The sequence below is a fragment of the Nuphar pumila genome, chromosome 1 (genome assembly GCF_984573655.1).
Source record: "Nuphar pumila chromosome 1, dmNupPumi1.hap1.1, whole genome shotgun sequence".
In the NCBI taxonomy this organism is placed as follows: domain Eukaryota; kingdom Viridiplantae; phylum Streptophyta; class Magnoliopsida; order Nymphaeales; family Nymphaeaceae; genus Nuphar; species Nuphar pumila.
Genome location: NC_143249.1, coordinates 21,462,895 through 21,476,145, shown reverse-complemented (window position 1 = coordinate 21,476,145; position 13,251 = coordinate 21,462,895). Strand labels below are relative to the sequence as shown.

General features: G+C 43.0%; 1 protein-coding gene across 3 annotated transcripts in view; it reads right to left on the bottom strand.

Annotated features, from left to right (window-relative positions):
* Window positions 1-13,251, bottom strand: part of LOC149848301 (uncharacterized) — a 118,402-nt gene that overhangs the window by 87,437 nt on the left and 17,714 nt on the right. The gene's annotated exons all lie outside the window — the stretch shown is intronic.

Sequence of the window (13,251 nt, the reverse complement as noted above, 5' to 3'; positions counted from 1 at the left end):
ACCAGGCAACAATGTAAGATTATATAAACCACCACATTTTTGGAAGAATAATGGTGGTGGAGGAAGAAAAATCATTTGTCATAATTGTAATGAACCGGGCCATATTCGTCCCGATTGCCCTAGATTCAAAAAGAAGGTGGCTTCCGTAGGGGAAACTCCTCCAATCGTCAATAAAGATTCAAAGAAGGATGGTGACATAAAGGAGTCCATCGCTCATCTAACCGAAACTCTTCAACAATTTATAAAGATGAACGCCTCTACATCATCCTCTTCACCTTCCACTTCCGGTGCCGCCATCTCCTCTTTTTCAGGTATGACTTCTTGGATTCTTGATTCGGGTGCCTCTTTCCATATGACTCCAAATGCATCACTTTTATCAAAACCAAGTCTCAATAAATTTAAATCATATGTATCCACCGCCGATGGAACATCTTTAAATATTGAAGGCATTGAGAAAACTTATGACCAAAACAAAGAATTTTTTTTTCCCAAAATCCGAATTATTCCAAAACTTAATCTAAATCTTTTTTCCGTCTCTCAAATTACCGATTTTGAATGTAATGTCTCGTTTTCACCAACCCATTGCTATGTGCAGGATCTCCGGTCCGGGAAGCGGATTGGGCAAGGCCATAGAAAATGGGACCTTTACTATATGGATTTTTTGTCTTTATCATCCAAATCATTTTGTAATCATGTTCAATCCAAAGATATTGAGACTTGGCATAAGAGACTTGGACACCCTAGTATTTCCAAGTTATACCTTTTCCGTTTTTGGAAAAATTTTGTAATACAAATACATTTACATGCAATGATTGTATTCTTGGGAAAATTCACTCTCTTCCATATTTTCATAGGAGTTTTGTATCAAAAAGGCCCTTTGAACTTGTGCATTCCGATGTATGGGGACCGGCACCCGTTATGTCCAAAGGGGGCTTCTCTTACTATGTTTCTTTTATTGATGATTTTACTAGATACACATGGGTTTACATTATCAAGAATAAATCCGATGTCTTCACTAATTTTAAAGAGTTTCACGCTCTTGTTCAAAATCAATTCCAACACAATATAGCCACTTTTAGATCCGACTCGGGAGGAGAGTACATGTCTAAAGATTTTCAAAATTATTTTAAAACAAATGGAATTTTGCACCAACGATCTTGTCCTAAAACTCCGCAACAAAATGGTCTTGCGGAAAGGAAGCATAGACATTTAATCGAAACCACAAGAACTCTTCTTGTGTCTAAAAATGTTCCTAAAAACTTTTGGGCCGAAGCTCTTCTTACCGCAACATATCTTGTAAATCGTATGCCCTCTTCTTCTTTAAAAAATGTTTCGCCCTTTGAAAAATTATTTAAAATTACTCCAGATTTTAATAGACTAAGAATCTTTGGATGCAAATGTTTTGTACTTAGTCAAGGACAAGATAAGTTGTCACCTAAAGCTATTGAATGTGTGTTCATTGGCTATGGTGAGAATCAAAAAGGCTATAGATGCTATGATATTCGAAACAATAAACTATATGTGTCGAGAAATGTAAACTTCATTGAAGAACAAAACGGTTTCGATATCCACACATCTAAGGAAGACATCGATTATTCTTTTCTATTCGACTTAGCTCCTAGAATTGAGTCCCCTGAGGCAATTACTTGTGATACTAGTTGTGATGGAATTTTACATTATAATGATATACCTCAACATGATAATACTTCCCAAAATGAAGACCTTAATGATATAAATGTATATACCCGGCGGATAGGAAATGAACATCAACCTGCTATTAACAGATACTCTCAAGACTTCTCTTTAGAAGAATCTATTGACAACAATCCACCTAAGAGATCTTCTCGTACTAGTAGGCCACCACAAAAATTTGTGTCTTATGAATCTTTTTCTCCGAATTATAGGGTCTGCCTCATGTTAATACATTTGTATCATGAGCTTACCTCATTTAAGGAAGCTAAAGATCACCCACATTTGATTGAAGCTATGAAAATCGAATTAGAGGCTCTTAACAAGGCCCAAACCTTGAGCATTATTCCTCAACCTTTAGGGAAAAAGGCAATTGGGTGTAGATGGGTATATAAAGTCAAAACCAAATGTGATGGGTCTCTTAAAAGATACAAAGCTCGCTTGGTTGCAAAAAGCTACGCCCAAGAATATGGGATTGATTATGAAGAAACCTTTGCTCCTGTAGCCAGAATGACTAGTGTACGAACCCTAATTGCTTTAGCATCCATCAAACAATGGCCAATATATCAACTTGATGTTAGAAATGCGTTCCTAAATGGAACTCTGTGTGAAGAAGTTTTTATGGACCCTCCGCCGGGTCTTGAAATTGGGAAAGGCAATATTCTAAGATTAAACAAAGCTCTTTATGGTTTAAAACAAGCACCAAAAGCTTAGTATGATCTTTTTAGCAAAGTAGTTCTTGATAATGGTTTCTCCTCATGTTACACAGATACTGCTTTGTTTGTTAAATCTTCTAATGAATACATAACAATTTTGTTATTATATGTTGATGACATGATTATCACAGGTAATGATAAGAAAGGTATTGATCTTATTAAAAATATTCTTAAGAAAAATTTTGATATGTCTGATCTGGGTTTTCTAAGGTATTTCTTAGGAATTGAAGTCGCATACTCCCCCAAGGGGTATGTCCTATCTCAGATGAAACTTGCCTCTGACATTATTGCTAGGTCTGGGCTGACATATGACAAAAGGGTGGAGACTCCAGAAGTGATCAATGCCAAGATGAGAGTCAATGATGGCACTCCTTTAGCAGACCCCACGCCTTATCGTCAATTGATTGGATCTCTAACATATTTATCTATCACCAGGCCTGACATTTCACATGCAATTCATAGTGCAAGCCAATTTCAGACTGCTCCTACCACTTCTCACATGGCAGCAGTAATGAGGATTATCAGATACTTAAAAAATTCCATAACTAAGGGAGTATTCTTATCCTCTTCTTCACCTCTTACTTTACTTGCATATACTGACTCTGATTGGGGGTAACCCCGATGATCGTATTTCTACCACAGGTTATTGTGTGTTTCTTGGTGAGTCGCTTATCTCCTGGAGGTGTAAGAAGCAGCGTAAAGTTTCTCTCTCATCTACCGAAGCAGAATATCGTGCGATGGCCACTACCACAACTGAGATTATATGGTTAAGAAGCTTACTTAAAGATATGGGTGTCTCATTCTCAACTCCTTCAAAGCTGTGTTGTGACAACAAGAGCTTTATTTATATTGCTAGCAATCACACTTTTCATGAACGAACGAAGCATATTGAGATGGACTGTCATTATGTTCGAGATGAGTTCTTACGGGGCACCATTCAACTCCCATATGTTCCTACCGAATATCAGTTGGCGGACTTCTTCACCAAAGCTTTGCCTTCGCCTCGCTTCTACTTCCTTCTTAGCAAACTCTCGGTGATTTCATCGTGTGTTTGAGGGGGGGTGTTAAAATATGATGTATATTTATATATATATATATATATATATATATATATATATATATATATATATATTACGACACATACACATATATATAATATATATATGTCTGTGTCTATCTACATATATAAATATATATATTTATTTATTTTGTAAAACCCGATAGGGGTATTTCTATCATTTCACCTGTACACGCATATCATTGATATGCTTTCTTTTCTTTCTTTTTTTTCCCTTATTCTTTTTCCTTTTTGTTTTTTTAGTTTTTCTTTTTTCATTTGAGAGGGGTCCACATAGAGTCGTTGGACCCCTCCAACGGTCATAAATATGACCGTTGGAGGGGCTCCAACGACTCTATGGGAGCCCCTCCTTGGGTCCCTTGCTGTGTATAAATAAGGGGCATGGCCCCATGTATTTCCTAAGCTTCTTGTGAAGCATTCTATATAGTGAAATATATTTTTTCTCTTTTTTGTGCTTGACCACTTTTGTGGTTTATTTTGCCCTTTTGTGGCCTCTTGTGTATGTGCGTGCTTCCGTGCTTTCGCTTGGAGACTTCGCCCTTTTCATTTGGCACTTCATTACAGAACCATCACATTATAATGAAGCTAAAAAACATTTCACATTGGGTTGAAGCCATGGATGTAGAATTAGATGCCCTTAGGGAAACTATGACTTGAGAAGTGGTTACATTACCCTTAAGAAGGTCAAAACCAAGAGTGATGGGACCTCAGAAAGATAAGTAGCCAAAGGATATTCACAAAAATACAAAATTGACTATGAGAAAACCTTTGCACCAGTATCTAGGATTACTAGTGTTAGGACTCTCATTGTTCCCTTGCGACTTACAGTGTACAGTTGCGCTAGAGTCTGTTTTGCTTTTGTTGAGTCTGATGTAAGCTGCCCGGTTCAGGTGAATCAATACCCCGAAGGGGCAGCCCGTATACTTGAACTGTAATAGCCTGCGGGCAAAATTGTGAATGAATTAAATGCGTTGAGCTTTCTTTTGTTCACCCTCGTTGTGATTGCTTCTTGTGATTGCAACTTCTCTCCCTCTATTCTCTCTTGCTCTCTTGCACTCTGATCATAAGCTTCCGCGACCGGCAAGCGAGCTGACGAGTAGGCTTGCGGCGGTAAGGAAGGACCGTCGCGCCGCGCTGGCCCATTGAAGGAAATAGGCCCGTGACAAGTGGTATCAGAGCCCGTTCTCGTGTTGGGGAAGGGACTCCGGAGTCGGTGTCGACAGACACGCCGACAGGCTGCGATTTGTGAGCAAGACATTGTGGCGCCTTATCAACACTTGCGCAACACAAGAGGCAAGGCAGTTGCCGAAGCTGAGGAGATGGGTTCACCTCGGGGCCAAGAAGAGTTGGCTGCAACTGTTAACAAGTTGGTGGAAGATGTGACTTCGCATGATGAAGCGATTTCACGCGCATGTGAATCATTCAATGGATTGAATGATGTGGTGGCGAGCCTGCAAGAGCAGGTGAACTTACTAATGGGGCAGGTCACTTCGTTGACGACTACAGTGACTGATCTTGAGTTGAGGAACCGTACGTTGCAGCGGACGGTGACCCTGAATGGCGGAAATGGTGAGAGACCATCAAGGATTGATGTACCTAGACCCGCAAAATTCAATGGTTCTCGCGACAGTAAGGCCATTGAGAACTTCTTGTTCCAAGTAGAAGACTACTTGGATATCCAAAATGTGACCCTTGAAGATCTGAGGATCAAGGCTGCAGCGGCCTTACTTGATGGTGATGCTATCGCTTGGTGGAGGCGGAAGCGCAATGACATGGAGAGGGGTTAATGTGTGATAGACACCTTTGACGACTTCAAAGTAGAGTTGCGCAACTACTTCATGCCAAGAAATGCGCAGAGACAGGCTTATCGGATGGTTCGTGAACTCAAACATACTGGTTCGTTGCAAGACTATGTCCGAACGTTCCAGAAGCTTATGCTGGAGATACCTAACATGCCAGAAGACGACATGCTCAACTGGTTCATTGTGGGACTTCAACCATGGGCACAGTCCGAAGTGGAAAGGAGCAACCCCCGTATTTTGGAAGATGCATATGTGGCGGCTGAGCGCTTAGTTGATACTCAGCGCAAACCTTTCACCCCATCAACCAAAGTTGGGAAGAAGCCTGACCACGGAGGCAAGAAGGATGAGCAGCGCAACGATAAAGGTGAGGCGTCGACACGCCATCAATCCGAAAAGAAACAGAACTACACAAAGCATAACAACAGCAACAAGGGTGCGGTTGTGACATGTTGGTTCTGTGGTGATAGACATATCGCCCGGCAATGCCCAAAGCGCCTTTTAAAGGACGACGGGCAAGCCAATGCTACACAGGAAGAATGCAGCGATACTGAAGGCAGTGACACTGAGACCATGCAACCGAGGATGGGCGCCATGCGATCGATTAACGCAGCTAGAAGTTGCGCAGCTAAGAACATGCAGGTCAGTAAGGAGCTTATGTACGTAGAAGTCATTATGAATGGAAAGTCTACTTCGGCAATGGTAGACTCCGGGGCCACACACAACTTTGTCTCGCGGGAAGAGGCAGAGCGGTTGGGCTTGAAAACTGGGCCAAAGCAGAGGACTATCAAAACAGTAAACTCTGAGGCCAAGCCCATTCTTGGTGAAGCAAGAGATGTGGCTACTCAAGTGGGGAGTTGGGTCGGCAAAGCCAACTTCTCTGTGGTGCCCCTGGACGATTTCAAGGTGATTCTGGGTATGGAGTTTCTGCGAAGCCAGAATGTGATGATGCTGCCAAAGTTTAACACGTTGACGATCATGGGATCAGACCTGTCCCACACAGTGCAGTGCCTTACGCAGAAAGGCAAGTCTTCAGTGTTATCAGCAATGCAACTGAAGAAGGGTGTCAAGCATGGGGAGCAGACATTCTTAGTTGCAGTGCGTGCAGATGAAGGGAAGGTAGAAGCAGCAGTGTCGCCGACCCTAGCCCCTCTATTGGAGGAGTTTCGGGGGGTGATGCCTCCGGAATTGCAAAAGCGTCTTCCGCCAAGACGCGAGGTCGACCACAAGATTGAGTTGACCCCGGGAGCAAAGCCTCTCGCAATGGTTCCATACCGTATGGAGCCAGCAGAGTTGAAGGAGCTGCGCAGGCAGCTAGACGAGATGTTGGACGCAGGCATTGTTCGTCCATCAAAAGCCCCATTTGGTGCCCCGGTCCTTTTTCAGATGAAACATGATGGCTCTAAACAGTTATGTGTGGATTACCGGGCCTTGAACAAGGTCACGATGAAGAACAAGTACCCATTGCTATTGATAGCAGACTTGTTCGATCAGCTAGGCAGTGCCCGTATCTTTTCCAAGCTAGATCTGCGATCGGGTTACTGGCAGGTGAGGATTGCCGAAGGTGATAAGCCGAAAACAACTTGTGTCACCCGCTATGGTGCTTACGAATTTCTAGTAATGCCATTCGGGTTGACAAATGCTCCAGCCACGTTCACGACTTTAATGAACCAGATTTTCTACCCTTACTTAGACAAGTTTGTGGTAGTCTATCTGGATGATATCGTGATCTACAGCAGTAACATGGAGGAACATGTCGGGCACTTGCGAACAGTGTTTCAGGTGCTGAAGGAGAATGACCTCTGTGTTAAACGAGAGAAGTGTCTCTTCGGGCAGGAGGAGATCAGCTTCCTTGGCCACGTTGTGGGGCGTGGTGTGCTGCGTATGGATGGGCAGAAGATAAGGGTCATCCAGGAATGGGTTCCGCCAAGCAAAGTGTCAGAATTGCGGTCATTCCTCGGCTTGGCAAATTATTATCGGCGTTTCATCGAAGGTTATTCCCTCATTGCTGCGCCCCTCACAGATTTGTTGAAGAAGAATCGGGTATGGCTCTGGACAGGAGCGTGCCAAGATGCCTTCGAGGGCTTGAAGAAAGCCTTAGTGAGAGAGCCAGTGCTGCGACTGCCTGATCATTCGAGACCCTTCGAAGTCCACACTGATGCCTCAGACTTTGCCATTGGCGGAGTTATTATGCAAGACGGGCATCCGATCGCATATGAGAGTCGTAAGCTGAAGGATGCAGAGAGGCGGTACACAGTGCACGAACGTGAGATGACCGCCATTGTGTATTTCCTCAGGACCTGGCGGCACTACCTTTTGGGTGCCGAGTTCGTCGTCAAGACGGACAATGTGGCCACGAGCTATTTTCAGATGCAAAAGAAGTTGACGCCCAAGCAAGCTCGATGGTAGATGTTTTTGGCTGAGTTCGACTTTGCCTTAGAGTACAAGGTTGGAAAAACCAATGTTGTGGCGGATGCCCTGAGCCGTAGGGCTGAATTAGCTGCTGCGCGCACAGAGCCTTCTGAAGTGTATTTGGAGGGTGCATTGCTGAGCCGCATCCGCGAGGGTACACAGCAAGATCCGACTGCACAACACCTTGTTTCTCTGGCGCAGGCAGGGAAGACTCGGCGATTTTGGCTACAGGATGGCCTCCTTGTAACAAAAGGGGGACGCATCTTTGTACCACGGTGGGGAAGCCTTCGTCGAGAGCTACTCAAGGAGTGCCATGATACACTATGGGCCGGCCATCCTGGTCAGGAGCGGACCTTAGCACTCCTTGAGCGCGGCTACTATTGGCCGCAGATGAGAGACGATGTTGAGGGGTATGTGCGGACATGCCTCATCTGCCAGCAAGATAAGGGGACAAACCAGAAGGCTGTCGGTCTCCTTGAGCCTCTACCAATTCCAGAACGTCCTTGGGAAAGCATCTCTATGGACTTTATTGTTAGTCTGCCAAAGGTAGAGGGCCTCAGTTCTATTTTAGTCGTGGTGGATCGTTTCTCAAAGTATGCCACCTTCATCTCAGCTTCCAAGGAGTGCCCTGCAGAGAAGACTGCAGAGTTGTTCGTAAAGCATGTGGTGAAGCACTGGGGCATACCAAAGAGCATTGTGAGCGATCGCGATGCTCGCTTCACGGGCACGTTCTGGCGTGAAGTATTTCGGTTACTTAGCTCTGATTTGCTGTTTTCAACAAGCTTCCATCCGCAGACAGATGGGCAGACAGAGCGCATCAACGGGATACTGGAGCAGTACCTGAGACACTTTGTTAGTGGCAATCAGAAAAATTGGGTGAAGCTCCTTGATGTGGCACAGTTTTGTTATAATTTGCAGAAGAGCGAATCTTCAGGCACAGCCCGTTTGAGATAGCCACGGGGCAGCAGCCACTGACCCCGCACACTCTTGCCGCACAAGAAAAGGGAAGGCCATCCTTCGCCTATCAGTTTGTTCGCGACTGGCACGAGCAGAATGAGTTGGAGTTGCCCCCAAACTTCAAGGTGCACCCGGTGTTCCACGTGTGCAACCTCAAACAGTTCCATCCAGATGATGGAGACCCGGAACGCAATGTGCCGCAACGCGCTCCCATCATGCAGAGAGCCCCGGCAGCACAACGGGCCGAGAAGCACCTCAGTCAGATCCTTCGCCACAAGGTCAACTACTTGGGGCAAGCGAAGAAATACTTGGTGCAGTGGGAGGCAACAGCGGAACCAACGTGGGAGCCTGCATTTCGAATGAGCAGCCGCTACCCGGCTGAAGTCAAGGCTTACCACGAAACAGATGGCGCCGAGGACGGCGCATGATTTGAAGGGGGGAGCATGTTCCCTTGCGACTTACAGTGTACAGTTGCGCTAGAGTCTGTTTTGCTTTTGTTGAGTCTGATGTAAGCTGCCCGGTTCCGGTGAATCAATACCCCGAAGGGGCAGCCCGTATACTTGAACTGTAATAGCCTGCGGGCAAAATTGTGAATGAATTAAATGCGTTGAGCTTTCTTTTGTTCACCCTCGTTGTGATTGCTTCTTGTGATTGCAACTTCTCTCCCTCTATTCTCTCTTGCTCTCTTGCACTCTGATCATAAGCTTCCGCGACCGGCAAGCGAGCTGACGAGTAGGCTTGCGGCGGTAAGGAAGGACCGTCGCGCCGCGCTGGCCCATTGAAGGAAATAGGCCCGTGACACTCATAGTCATTGCAGCTATTAAAAAATAGCTCATATATCAACTCGATGTTAAAAATGCATTCTTCAATGGAGAATTAAATGAAGATGTTTATATGGATCCTCTGTCGGGATTTAGTATTGAAAAAGTTAAAACTCTTAGATTTAAAAAGACTTTATATGGTCTTAAACAAGCTCCTAAAGCCTGGTATAATAGATTTAGTAGTGTTATGACTCATCTGAGTTTTCATTTTTGTTATTCTGACACTGCGCTTTTTGTCAAAAATATAGATTCTAAAGTTGTTATACTTCTATTGTATGTAGATGATATGATTATAACTAGAAGTGACAAACAGGGGGTTAATACTATTAAAAATATTTTAAAAGAAAGTTTTGACATGTTTGATTTGAGTTTTTTAAGATATTTTTTAAGTATTGAAGTTGCTTATTCTCCTAGAGGGTATATCCTTTCTCAAATAAAGCTTATTGTTGATATTTGCACCAAGTCTCACATTTCAAATGATATGAAAGTAGAAACCCTTAAAGTGATCAAAACAAAATTAAGGCTTAAAGATGAGACTCTTCTCGAAGACCTCACACCTTATCGCCAACTAATTGAGTCACTCAATTGTCTATCACCATACCTGATATAGCTCATATAGTTCACTTCGTCAATCAATTTCAACATGCACTGACCACCGTGTACATGATTGTTGTGTTCAAAATTATCAGATATGTCAAGAATACCATAACAAAAGGACTTTTTTTATCCTTATCATCTTCTTTAGATTTACATGCTTATATTGATGTTGATTGGGGAGAAAAACTCAATGATTGTAATAGCCGTAGTTTTTTTTTTCTTTTATTTAATTAGAATTTTTATAGATATAATGCATAAATGGTTTGATTTGGGCCTAAGATCCAAATCTTGAATCCAGGACCCATAAAGGGATCGATATAGGTGATAAATATTATAGCTATTGAAAAAAAAAAGATATATATATATATATAAATAAAATGGCAATATAATAATTATTATATTAAAATATAAAGGGGAAAGTTAATGAATGGATCCACATGGATGCAACCAGTAGATCCAATACCCAGACGAATTACGGATCCGAATCATGGATCCTAATAAGCATTTCAGACACGGTTGGTTCGCGGGTCTCAGACCTGACCTGTGCCCCGTGTAACAAGTAAAAAAAAGAGGTTGTGCGTAAGAAGCCGATATAGGCATGCCCGATAAATTGGGTGTTAAGTCGAGAACCCAAAACGATGGGGAGGGGGCGAAGCGCAGCCGTCGGAGAGAGTTCCTCCCTTTTCGGGCATCCTCCTACAAGAGGGGGGTCCCCGAATCCCTTCCTCCCACTCTCTCGATCGACCTCACTTCCTCCTGTTTCGACGTACCTCGACGATCACCCGACGTCAGCCGCCACCGTCAGCATCCTCGCATGACAGCCGACCCCGCCCTCTTTCCAGGTACGCCCTCCTCTCTCCTTCATTTTCCCCTTATTGTCGGAGGGTCGGCGGCCCCTGTCGTGCCTTCCCCTCTACCTCTGTCTGCTGGGAAGTCGGCAGGAGGCCGGTGGCCCCCTGCCATGCTCTCTCTCCCCTCTTCTCTCTGTCTCCCTGTTCCTCTCCCTCTCGAACCCCCTTCGCGGCGCCGGAGCAGCCGAGGTCGAGGAAGCGACCTTCCTTTCGCTGCAGCAACCTCCTCTCGCCGATTAAGGTAGGATTATGTTTTCTTTTTCTTTTGGGTATTCTATGGGTCGAGCATGGGTTGGGGGTTTACCGAAAATCCATAGTAAACGGAGGTTTTGGGATTTGAAATGTTGGGGAAGCCCCAAATCGTGAACTGCTGACAGTAGGGTGATATTGTGCAGTGGGTTGCTATTATGAACCCCAAGTCAACCGATTTGGGGATTTCCCCAAATCAAGCTTCTTATTGGTTTCGGATTTCTGTTGAGAAGGGAATTTGTTTTAGGGTTAAGGTGCAAGAAATCCCAAATCTCTGATTTGGGGATTTTAGATTTCCGACGATGGGGTCACTATGTATTGCAGATATGTGGCTTCAAGAATTGCTTTGAGGTGTCTTTCAGAAACAATTCCATTTTGGAGAATATCTGATTCTCTCGTGGGATGTATGGTGTTAATCATGCATCGGTAGTTGTGGTTCGACTGACCCTATCGTGTACACAGACCAATAGTGTTTTGTAGTATGCAACATCTCAGTTCTAGGTTTTGATGCAACGTGGGGGTTTTGAATCTGGGATGATGCATGAGGGAAATACAACATTTTGTCTTCGTGATATTTTTGTACATCGACTTTGGTTTTATCTACTACCTCTCTGTTTTCTGCTGGCAGGGGGCTCGCCCCTGCCGCCCTTCTGTTACAGCAAGCAGGACTGACATGTAACCATGTCCAAAATCCTTGGTGTCCGGCTCGATTACCCTGTTGTCCCTCCCTTTTTCGCTATTAATTATATAGCATTTTAAGTGTTTTCACCTTTGGTAGTTCTCGTGATGGATCTCACTCGTGCCCCGCGTCCCAAGCGTCGGTTCTGAGGTACGGGTTCTTTCTTTTGAATCATGTGAGAAATCGAATACCGATTCGATTTCCATGCAATATTTAGTGCAAATCCATGGTTAAAGAGTGATTCTATGTGTTCACTCTAGATTACATGGATGAGGATGTTAAAATGTACCCATCAATTGTTGTAATTACATATATTTTATACATATAAAAGATGATACATATACATATATGGTATATATGTATATGTATCCTCCTATTTATATATATAAAATATATATTTTCCTTTTGTTTAGCCGTAGGGGTATTTTAGTCTTTTCCTCTGTTTTACGCACATTCACTTTATGAATGTGATTGTAATTTATTTTATTTTTCTTTTTCTTTTATTTTTTATTTCTTTTTTCTCAAGTACCAAAAGGTACCTTGGGGGGCCCACTCAAATAGACGTTGGGCCCCTTCCAACGGTCACATTTGTGACCGTTGGAGGGGCTCCAACGTCTATGAGTGGAGCCCCTCCAAGGCTCCTTTTTGTTGTTATAAATAGGGGCTCTCCCCTTTGTATTTTTTAATCCTTGAGGGAGCTCTTGCTCCATTGTAATGGGGTTTTTACCCCTTCTCCATTATTTCTTCAATGATATGCAACTTATGACTTTATGTCATATTTTTCCCTTTTTATGGGTTTTATGTGTTAGCACATTATGTGCTTGTGTTGTTTCCCTTTAATGGGTATATTTGCACTTCACGTGCATAGGTATGGGTTCATTATTGAACCCAATGTATTTCAAGTCATTTTCTAACATGGTATTAGAGCAAGATCACGATGGGGTTGTCCTTGGGTGCAATGGAAAGCGTGTCGCTCAAGAAATGGTGAAGTATTCATTGCTCTTCCTTTTTGTTTTGAAGTTATTCGGTATGTATCCCTTTTCTTAAAGTATTATGCATTTGAAAATATGTTTCTTGCATATAGTTTGTTCGTTTAATGGTTATGATAGTTGAATTATGTCTTTTCACATTTCGTATGCTCGTATATTTTAAAAATATCTCCCTCAAATTTGGTGAACTCGTTTGTTGTTCAAATATATAATTTGCGTCTATCGAACTACTCATCGCATATAATAGCAATTTATGTTTTTTAAAATTACCTTCAATTATGTGAGATTTATAATTCTTACATAAGTATCTCATGATTGACCTATAAGTTAATTTTTAAAATTATATATATGATTTCTTGCTAAAGTAATGATCTTTGCTTAAAATTTCTTAACTCTCATATGAACCCTAATTTG